Genomic DNA, 11,851 nt, shown 5'->3' with positions numbered 1-11,851 from the left:
AGCAGACTCCCCACTGAGGGCAGAGCCTGGCATAGGGCTCAAGCTCATGAACCTGAGATCATGACCTGAGTCAAAATCAGGAGCCTTATGCTTAACCGATTGAGTCACCCAGATGTCCCTCTAACAGTATTTTAAACTTGGATATTTGCTCTCCATTCTGAGAATTTCTTCCTTTCTCAAACTATTTTGTGGCACATATTTCTAAACAATTTGCTTGAGCAGCAGTGTAGTCCTTGAGAAGCTTTGCTGTCCTTAGCTAACTACCTCCCTCCAAGATGTAAAGAAAGTTTAAAAAAAGGGGGGGGGAGTAGGAATGAAAATTCCAGAAAGAATTTCTTTATAGAGAGTTGTCAGGTGCATAAATTATGTGATATACAAATAACTAGAAGAATGTGATCCAGATCCATTTACAAGAGAAAAGACAATCAACTGACACTGTGAGATGATTGAGATACTGGAATATTGAATAGGCAAGTATTTTAAACAAACTTTATAGCTATTCTAAAGGACATAATTTAAAAAGCATTCTCAGTGAATAAAACCAAAAGACATTAACAGGAAAATAGAAGCCATAGGAGAGAAAGAAATTCTAGAAAAAAATTTTTTTAAATTATTTATTCATGAGAGACACAGAGAGAGGCAGAGAGACATAGGCAGTGGGAGAAGAAGCAGGCTCCATGCAAGAAGCCCAATGTGGGACTCCATCCTGGGACTCCGGGACCATGCCCTAAGCTGAAGGCAGATGCTCAACCACTGAGCCACCCAGGCATCCCGAAATTCTAGAAATTATATTTCAATGCCTGAAAAAAAATCTTCACCAGGGAGGCTCAAAACAGATGGAATTGACAAAAGACAGTGAGCATAAAAATAAATGAAAATAATGGAAATAATTCAATTTAAATAATAAAGAAAAATAATTATAAATTATTTTTATGGGAATGGTTGTGGAAATGGTTGGACAATAGAAAAAGGAAATGTGTACATGGAGCCTGAGAAGGAAAGAAGAGAGACTATGGAAGAAAAATTACTAGACCATCAGTTCCTCAAATTTGATGACAGACATCACTATATAAGATATAGAAAATAAAGTCCATGCAAGATAAGTACAAAGAAAACACATTATATACAAACTACCAAAAACTAAGGATAATGAGAGACTCTTGAAAACAGCCATAAAAAAAAGCAATGCGTTCTATACAGTGGAACAATAATTTCAATGAAGACTGACTTCTTATTGGTGGCTATGGAAGCTGAAAGATAATGGAAAGTGGTTTTTTTAAGTACAAAAATAAAACATTCTGAATTCAAAATATTATGTCTACTGAAAAAAAATCCTTCAAGAAGAAAAGCAAAATAAGTACATTTTTAGAAAAAAGAAAGCTAAAATAATTAATGAGGATGCATCATGGCCAGACCTGTGCTATCAGAGATGTGTGCGCCTGGGAGTGAGGGCGGCAGAGGGGAAGGAAGATCCACAATTGGTCCCCTCCCTCCAATAGTTGTCAAGGCTCCTAGAACTCAGAGATCTGAGAAAACAAATGCTGCGATGCTCCAGTAGAAAGGACACCTGTTGGGCAGGTGGGAGGTGGGAGACCTGACTGCGTGTGTGTTGGGGGAGCTGCCCCCGGGGGGACATGCCTGGCCCGAGGGCGCTCAGATGGTGAAGGGGTGGAATCCCAGGTGTCAGGTGGGACAGGTGCCCTGAGGATCCCTGGGCCCCGGGGAGACCAGGTGGGCCCCAGGGTGACCCATTCTGGGCACCGGAGTGGGCAGCTGGCTGGGAACAGGGAAGGTGGGCTCCGGCCTTCGGCTCCCCGTTGCCAAGAAGCTCCAGGCCCTACCCCAGCACCCACCGCTGTCCCAGGAGGCAGCAGGGAGGCAAGACCCTCCCTGGGAGCCACAGCAGGAGGTCCCCGAATCTGGGGTTTTGAAACTCAGATAAAACTGCTCAGCCTCAGGCTGGATGGACACAGTTTTGCTGGGAACTGGGAAGAGAAGAGGGATGGATTGCTCTTCTGCAAGGGTTCACCGAAAATCTGCGAGGGGCACAGAATTTCAGCCGTGGGGCTCGAGAGTGGGGTGCAGCCAGAGTCCTCCCACCCATCCGTGCTGAAAGCCTTCAGGGAGCAAAACAGCACCGGCTGGTGGAGTCCAGAGCCACTTCCACGAGCCCTGCCTCCCGCACCCTGGGGGGGCCTGTGCGACCTGCAAATCCACCAGAGAATCAACCCGCAGGCCCCTCTCCCGGAAGGTGAGCACCCACGAACCGGGCTCCAAGGCTACTACTAGTCCTGGAGGGCTGCAGAGCTTCAGCTCCTGGGGAAAATAGTATATGGCAGTCTTTGTATTTTTATTCTTTAGTCTTTCTGTGTTATTTTTTCAGTTATTTTCCTACTTTCAATTCTTCTCTAAATTCTTCTTAAATTTTTACATAAATATTTTATATTTATTTTTTATTTTTTATATTTATTTAAAAATATAAATATTTTTATATTCAGTTATAAATATAAATATATTTTTTATATTTATTTTTATTTATTTATTTTTTGTTTCCTTTCATTGTATTTTATTTATATACATGTAATATATAAATGTTATTTATAAATATATGTTATATATAAATATATATGTAATATTTATAAAAATATATATCTCTTTCTTTCTGTCTTATTGTCGGATCTAGTTCTTCTTCTTTTTTTTTTAACAAGCAGACCAAAACATATCCAGGATTTAGTTGTTTTTTGGTTATTGTTTTCATTGTTTTTTTTTTTTTCCTTTTTCTTCTTTTCTTTTCTGGAAAAAATGACAAGATGGAGAAATTCACCTCAAAAGAAAGAATAGGAGGTAGTACTTACAGCCAGGGATTTAATCAATTCAGATGTAAGTAAGAGGTCTGAACTAGAATTTAAAACAACTATTACAAAGATACAAAGGAATTCATGTCAGCCCTGTGAGAAATATTAAAGGGGACCCTTTGAGTAGAAAGAGAGACCAAAAGTAATGAACACCAGAAAGGAACAGAAACAATCTAGAGGACTGGCGACTGTTCAGGTAATATAATGGCACTAAATTCCTATCTTTTAATAATTATTCTGAATGTAAATGGATTAAGTGCTCCAATCAAAATACATAGGGTGTCAGAATGGATAAATAAAAAAAAAAGACCCATCGATATGCTGATTATAAGAGACTCACTTTAGACTCAAAGATCTCTCCAAATTGAAAGTGAGACAGTGGAGAACCATTTATCATGCTAATGGACATCAAAGGAAAGTTGGAGTAGCCATTCCTAAATCAGACAAACTAGATTTTAAACCAAAGACTGTAATAAGAGATAAACAAGGATACTTAATATCATAATAAAATCATATATCCAACAAGAAGATCCAAAAATTATAAATATTTATATTCCTAACTTGGGAACAGCCAAATATATAAATTGATTAATAACTAACTTAATGAAATTCATTGATAATAATACAACAATAGTGACTTTAACACTTACAGCAATGGACAGATCATCTAAGCAGAAGACCAACAAGGAAAGAAGGCACACTGGACCAGATGGACTTAACAGATATATTCAGAACATTTCATCCAGAGCAGCAGAATACAAGATCTTTTTGAGTGCACATAGAACATTCTCCAGAAGAGATCACATACTGGGTCAGGAATCAGGACTCAACTGGTACAAATAAAGTGATATCATGCATATTTTCAGACCACAATGCTATGAAACTTGAAGTCAACTACAAGAAAAAAATTAGAAAACTACAAATACATAGGGGTTAAAGAACATCCTGCTAAAGAATGAATAGGTCAACCAGGAAATTAAAGAAAAGATTTAAAAATACACGGAGGCAAATGAAAATGAAAACATGACAGTTCAAAATCTTTGGGATGTAGCGAAGGTGGTCCTAAGAGAGAAGTATATAGCAATACAAGCCTTCCTTAAGAAGCAGGAGAAGTCTCAAATACATAACCTAATCTTACACCTCAGCTGGAAAAAGAACAGCAAATAAAGCCTAAACTCAGCAGGAGAAGAGAAATAATAAAGATTAGAGCAGAAATCAATAATATAGAAACAAAAAATTTGGTAGAACAGATTAACAAAAGGAGACGGTTCTTTGAAAGAATTAACAAGATCAATAAGCCCCTGCCCAGACTTGTCAAAGAGGAAAGAGAAAGGACCCATATAGATGAAATTCTGAATTCAAGAGGAAAGATCCTAACCAACACTAAAGAAATACAAACAATTCTAAGAGAATACTATGATCAATTATATGCCAACAAATTAGGTAATCTAGAAGAAATGGATAAATTCCTAGAGACATATAAATTGAAACAGGAAGGAACAAACCATTCTAAAATTTGTATGGAACTAGAAAAAAAACCAGAATTCCAAATAGCCAAAATAATGTTGAAAAAGAAAATCAAAGCTCAAGGCACCACAACTTCACCTATATTGCAAAGCTGTAATCATCAAGACATTACGGTACTGTCACAAAAACAGACACATAGATCAATGGAACAGAACAGAGAACCCTGAAGTAGACCCTCAACTCTATGGTAAACTCATCTGTGACAAAGCAGGAAAGAATGTCCACTGGAAAAAAGACAGTCTCTTCAACAAATGGTGCTGGGAATATTGGACAGCCACATGCAGAGGACTGAAACTGGACCACTTTCTCACACCACACACAAAAATAGACTCAAAATGGCTGAAAGACCTAAATGTGAGATGGAAATCCATCAAAATCCTAGAGGAGAACATAGGCGGCAATCTCTTGGACCTTGGCTGCAGCAACTTCTGGCTAGAAATGTCTACAAAGGCAAGGCAAACAAAATCAAAACTGAACTATTGGAACTTTATCAGGATGAAAAGCTTTTGCTTTTCAACAAAAAGCAACAAAACTAAGAGGCAGCCTATAGAATGGGAGAGGATATTCACAAATGACATATCAGATAAAAGGCAAGTATCCAAAATGATAAAGACCTTGTCAAATGCAACTCCCAAAAAACAAAAAATCCAGTTGAGAAATGGGCAGAAGACATGAACAAACATTCCTCCAAAAAGACATACAAATATTGAGAAATTCTCAATGTCACTCATCATCAGGGAAATACAAATCAAAACCACAATGAGATACCACCTCACACCTGTCAGAATGGCTAAAATTAACAACTCAGGAAACAACAGATGTTGGTGAGGATGAAGTGAAAGGGCAACCATCTTACACATTTGGTCGGAATACAAACTGGTACAGCCACTCTGCAGAAAGCAGTATGGAGGTTCCTCAAAAAGTTAAAAGTAGTACTACCCCTGATGCCTGGGTGGCTCAGTGGTTGGGTACCTGCCTTTGGCTTAGGTCGTGATCCCCGGATCCAGGATCCAGTCCCATGTCGGGCTTCCTGTGAGGAGCCTGCTTCTCCCTCTGCCTATGTCTCTGCCTCTCCTCTCAATCTGTGTCTCTCATAAATAAATAAATAAATCTTTAAAAAAAATAGTACTACCCTATGACCCAGCAATTGTACTACTAGGTATTTATCTGAGGGATACAAACATAGTGATTCAAAGGGGCATATGCACCTCAATATTTATAGCAGCAATGTCCACAATAGCCAAAATATAGGAAGAGCCCATGTGTCCATCAACAGATGAATGGATAATATATGGAATAATAATATATGGAATAATGAATAATATATGGAATATTATTATAAATATATAATGGAATATTATTCAGCCATCAAAAAGAATGAAATCTTGTCATTTGCAACAACATGGATAGAACCAGAGGGTATTATGCTAAGGGAAATAAGTCAGTCAGAGAAGACAGATACCATATGGTTTCACTCATATATAGAATTTAAGAAACAAAACAGCTGAAAACAGGGGAAGGGAAAGGAAAATAAAATGAGATAAAAACAGAGAGGGAGGCAAACCAAAAAGATGCTGAACTAGGTATTGCTAGAGAAGAGGTGGGTGGTGGGATGTGGTAATTGTGTGAGGGCATTAAGGGAGGCACGTGATGTAATGAGCACTGGGTGTTATATGCAACTGATGAATCATTACATTGTATCTCTAAAACTAATAATATACTATATGTTAACTAAATTTTTAGAAGAGATTTTATTTATTTATTTGAGAGAGAGAGAGAGAGAGAGAAAACGCAAGTAGGTGGAGCAGCAGACAGAGGTAAAGGGAGAAGCAGGCTGCCCACTGAGCAGAGAGCCTGACGCAGGGCTGGATCCCAGGACAAAGGCAGATGCTTAACTGACTGAGCCACCCAGGTGCCCCTAAAGTTTTAATTAATTAATTAATTAATTAAAATATTTTATTTATTTATTCACATGAGACAGAGAGAGAGAGAGAGGCAGAGACATAGGCAGAGGGAGGAGTAGGCTCCCCCAAGGGAGCCTGATGTGGGACTCGATCCTCGAACCCCAGGATTACACCCTGAGCTGAAAGCAGAGTTCAGCCACTGGGCCATCCAGGCATTCCTAAATTTTTAATTTTAAATAAAATTAAAAAGAAAAGAAATATGTGTGCATCTAACATGAATTTTCAGCTCTACTCTCTTCCTTCTCAGGGTTTTTTCCTGGTAACCAACCTCTAGTCACCTGGTTTGAAAAGGAAAATTTAAGCCACCTTGTAAACCAGGAGCTCTTCTCAGGTGTCCCCAAACCTGCCTGTCCTATTACTTACTGTAGGTTCTTCTCACTTGAAATACATTCTACTTGAAAAATAACATCAAAGAAAAAAGAAGTGGCATACAACTAAGTGAAATGTAACTGGGTTTTTAAACCAGATTTCTTTCTGAGAGTGATCAAAACTCTTCTAACCTTAAAAGTGTCCCTGACATTTCTAAACATAATGACTAGTACTTTCTCCCTATGTTTAAATATCCTCCAGTATTCACTTCCTTTCTTCATACCTCTCTTTACAATAAAAGTCTTACTATACCAATAACTCTCTCACGACCAACCTCAAATCTCTTGCCCCCTCTTTCTTTGATGGTCCAGTCTAACGAATTTCCACACTGAAGGAACTTACCCATCTGTCTTCTTCATCCCTGTACTTAAGCAGCCAAGTGTTGTGGAGAAAAGCAAATAGGCATATTGATGTCTAAAAATTTATGATCATTATGTTCACCACTGCTAAACAATCATATTCCATTTTGTTTGTGTCTGCCTAATAATCTCTACTCTCTTGTTTGTTTGGATTAAGGCTCTGACCCTTGACAAAAATCACAGAACATGTCACTTAGCTGTCTCGTTACCAGGTCTTAACACCCCAGCTTCTTTGATTTCTTTTGGTGTGTTTGTGTACATTGAAAAATGATAATATGATACAGTAGGAACTTTCACAGTTTTTAACTAAAATAACATCCCTGGCAACATAAACGGATACACTCTTAAAGATGTATGTAGTTGAAGAGTTTAAATCGTGATTAAAAACTCACTATATGCTTTGACCAGGGTAGAGCTCTGACTGTGTAAAAAGAAAAAGTACTACTTATAATAACAGAAAAATTGTTTTAAAAAAACAAAGTTTGGAGTTCTGATCTAATGGAGGAAGAGCCTGAACTCATCTCCTCCACACCAAATCCATACCTATTGATAGAGCTAGTCTTCCTAAAGAGGAACTGAGGGCTCATTGAACAGCCTCTGTACAACTAAAGATAGAAGGACCACACAGAAAACAGAAAGAGAGAGAGAGATGCAGTAAAAAAAAAAAAAAAAAAAAAAGACCCCCACCCCCAGCCTTGCAAATTGCAGTGAGGAGGGATAGTACTGAGAGACCATGAGCAGCTTTGTCTGCCCTGTGGCACAGAAGAAAGCCTAGGTTTAAAAGAACAACTAGTATCTGAAGGAACTAGGCCTAGAATCTTACCAAATTGTGAGAGAGCTGCTGGAACTCTCTCTGGGTTGGAGAGGCTGGAAAGTGCCATGATTCCTGTTCCTATTCCACCTTGATAGTACAGATAGGAAAGGGTTCTGGGCACCACAACTAACCTGGCACCTCGATGAGCCCCAGGGCCCTAGCACACACCAGCCCCAGGCAATCTGGTGCACAGGAAAAAAGTGTTGGTTTCCAACAGCAAGTAGAATATAAAGGAACTGGTCCTAGGATCCACCAAATGTCAGGGAAGCTACTGGAACTCTCTGTCCTGGAGGAGCTGACAAGTCCCACAGTCTGTGTTCCCTGTCTACCTTGATATGATGAACGGGAGTAAAGTCCAAGAACTGTAGCAAACCTACTGCCTCAGTGAGCCCCTCATCCTTAGCCCTTACAAGTCCTAACCAGCCCGCCAAAGCAGCCCACACATGATGCACACTGGGACTCCCTGATCAGAGCTCACCACCACTCTAGTGGTCACACCAAAATAACATAGGTACAAAGCACTCCAGATCTTTGTTACTTTAGGTCCAGAGGGCTTTCAAGGGCACACCTCGGTGCAGAGCACTCTAAGACCTTTTGGCTCATGCTTGCTTTGGTTCCAGCCACGCATCCAAGGTTCTCCCTGCACAAAGCACCCAGGAACCCCTGGCCTGTGCCTACCTTGGTTCCACCCTGTATGGAACACCTTCGAACCTCCAATTTGCACCCTACCTTGGCTCTAACTTCCTAGCTATGATGATTTCTATACTGAGTACCCTTGGACACCCCAGCTTGCACGCACTTCAGCTTTAGCTGTCCTCCTTAGGTGCCCTCTGAGTAAAGACCCCTGGGATCACCCCAGCCCATCCCATGTCAGCTATGTGTCCTACCAGGGTCCCCCTGCATGGGACACCTCAGGATTGCCTATCCCATGTCTCACCTTGCTTAAGCTATCCCACTGGATGCCTCTCATGTGGAGTGCCCCAGGACCCCTGACCCATATCCTGCCTTGGTTCTAGCCACATTTCCAGGGTACTCCCTGAATGGTGAGCCCAGAATACTCCAGCTGGCACCCAGTTTGGTTTTGGCTATCTTGCAAGGGTACCCTCTGTGCTGAGAACCCAAGGCTCATGCCCACTTCAGCTTAATGTCCTGCCAGGGTGCCCTCTGCTCCAAGAGCCCTGAGACCACCCAGGCCAATATACACTTCTGCGTAGGCCATCTTACCAGGGCACCTCGGCAGAGAGTGCCTCATATTCCCACACTACACACAGCTCCAGTCAGCCAGCAAAGTTAACAAACACAAAGTCTGCTCAGGGGATTACCATGCATAGTACCATTCCTTCACATTTAGGAGAAGTGGACATTACATCTAATTCACAGAAATGAAAACAAAAAGTCAAGTAAAATAGGGAGACAGAGAGATATGCTCCCACCAAAAGAATAAGACAAAACCCTAGAAAAAGATTTAAATGAAACAGAGATAAGCAATATGCCTGATAAGGAGTTTAAAGTAATAATTGTAAAGATATTCACCAGACTGGGAAAAAGAGTGGAAGATCTCAGTGAGACCTTCAACAGAGAGATAAAAAAAAAAAAAGAACCAATTAGAGCTGAAGAATACAAATGAAGTGAAAAACACACTAGAGAGAATCAGTAGTAGATTAACAAATGCAGAAGAACTTATCAGCGATCTGGAAGACAGAGTGATGGAAAGCACCCAATCTGAACAGCAAAAAGGAAAGAATTTCAGAAAATAAGGACAGGTTAAAGGATCTCTTAGACAACATCAAATGAACAAACATTTACATTGTCAGGGTTCCAGAAAGAGAAAAAGAAGAGTAAATGGAGCAGAAAATGCATCTGAAGAAATAAAAGCTGAAAACTTCCCTAACCTGGGGAAGGAAATAGACATCCAGGTTTAGAGAACACAGAGTTCCAAACAAAATGAACTCAAGGAGCTCCACCCCACAGCACATAATAATTAAAATGTCAAAAGTAAATAATAAGGAGAATTTTAAAAACAGCAAGAGAGAAGCAAAAAATATGCACAAGGGAAACCCTATAAGGATATCAGCTAATTTTTCAGCAGAAAAGTTTTGCAGGAAAGAAGAGAGTGGCATGATATATTCCAAGAGCTGAAAGGGGAAAAACTACAACCAAGAATATGCTACCCAGCAAGGCTATCATTCAGAATTGAAGGAGATATAAAGAGTTTCCCAGACAAATGAAATCTAAAGGAGTTAATCACTACTAAACTGTCTTCACAAGAAATGTTAAAAAGACTTCTTTAAATGGAAAAGTAAAGGCCATAATCAGAGGTAATAAAATCATTTTAAATGATGTAAAATATAACTACATATACAAAAAATATGAAGGAAGGAGTAAAAAAGTTCTTTTAGAATGAGTTCAAACTAAACCACCAACTTAATATAGACTGCTATACACTTTGGATCGCATATTTGACTCTCGTGGCAACCACAACCCCCAAACCTATAATAAATACACAAAAAATAAAGAGAAATGAAGTATAACACTACAGAAAGTCATCACTCTAAAGGAAAAAGAGGAAGAAGAAAAAGCAGCAGCAGCAACAGAAGAAGAAAGGAACAGAGAACTATAAAAATGAGAAAATAATTAACAAAATGAAAATAAGTACATACCTATCAATATTTGCTGTAAATTGCTGCCGGTCAGGGCAGCCCGGGTGGCTCAGCAGTTTAGCACTGCCTTCAGCCCAGGGCATGATCCTGGAGTCCTGGGATCGAGTCCCATGTGGGACTCCCTGCATGGAGCCTGCTTCTCCCTCTGCCTGTGTCTCTGCCTCTCTCTCTCTCTGTTTCTCATGAATAAATAAATAAATAAAATCTTGAAAGAGAAAGAAAGAAAGAAAGAAAGAAAGAAAGAAAGAGAGAGAGAGAAAGAAAGAAAGAGGTCTGAATATTCCAGTCGAAAACAAAGGGTGGTAGAACAGATAAAAAACAAGACCCATCCATATGCTGCCTGTGACTGACTCACTTCAGACCTAAAAACACATATGGAGTAAAAGTGAAAGGATAGAAAAAGATACACTATACAAATAGAAGCATGCAGAAAAAGAAAAAAAGCCACCATAGTATACTTACATTAGACAAAAAAAGGCTTTAAAACAAAGATTGTAACAAGAGACAAAGAGAAGCATTACATAATGATAAAGACGTTGATCCAACAAGATATAATAATTATAAATATCTATACATCCAACAACGGAGCATCTAAATACATAAGGCAAATCTTAACAGACACAAAGGGAGAAATTGACAATACAGCAATAGTAGGTGACTTTAACACCCCACTGACATCAATGGGGCAGAAAACCAATCAGGAAATGATGTCTTTGAACAACACATTAGGCCAGAGGGACTGAACACATACATGTAACATCTATCTAAAAGCAACACAACACATATTCTTTTCAAGTGCATATGGAATATCTCAAAGACAGATCACATGATAGGCCATAAAATAAGTCTCAATAAATTTAAAAGGATGAAAATCATATCATGCATCTTTTCTGACCACAACAGTATCATACTCGACAAAATATTGGTGAACCACATTGAACAATGTGTTAAAAAGATCATTCACCACAATCAGGTGGGATTTATTCTAGGGATGCAAGGATGGTTAAATATTGGAAAATCAAGGTGATACACCATATCAATAAAACTAGAAATTAATCACAAGAAAAAAAACTGGAAAAAACAGAAACATGTGGAGGCTAAACAAGATGCTATTAAACAGCCAATAAGTCAGTTAAGAAATTAAAGAGGAAATAAAATACATGAAGACCAATGAAAATGAAAAAAAACAACAAACAAACAAACAAAAAAAACAGTCCAAAATCTATGGGCTGCAGCAACAGCAGTTCTAAAAGGGAAATCTTTAGCACTATAGGCCTCTCTCAAGGAACAAGAAAAATCTAAT

Source organism: Canis lupus, chromosome 7 (genome assembly GCF_011100685.1).
Source record: "Canis lupus familiaris isolate Mischka breed German Shepherd chromosome 7, alternate assembly UU_Cfam_GSD_1.0, whole genome shotgun sequence".
Classification (NCBI taxonomy): Eukaryota; Metazoa; Chordata; class Mammalia; order Carnivora; family Canidae; genus Canis; species Canis lupus.
Note: the sequence above shows the minus strand (reverse complement) of the source record.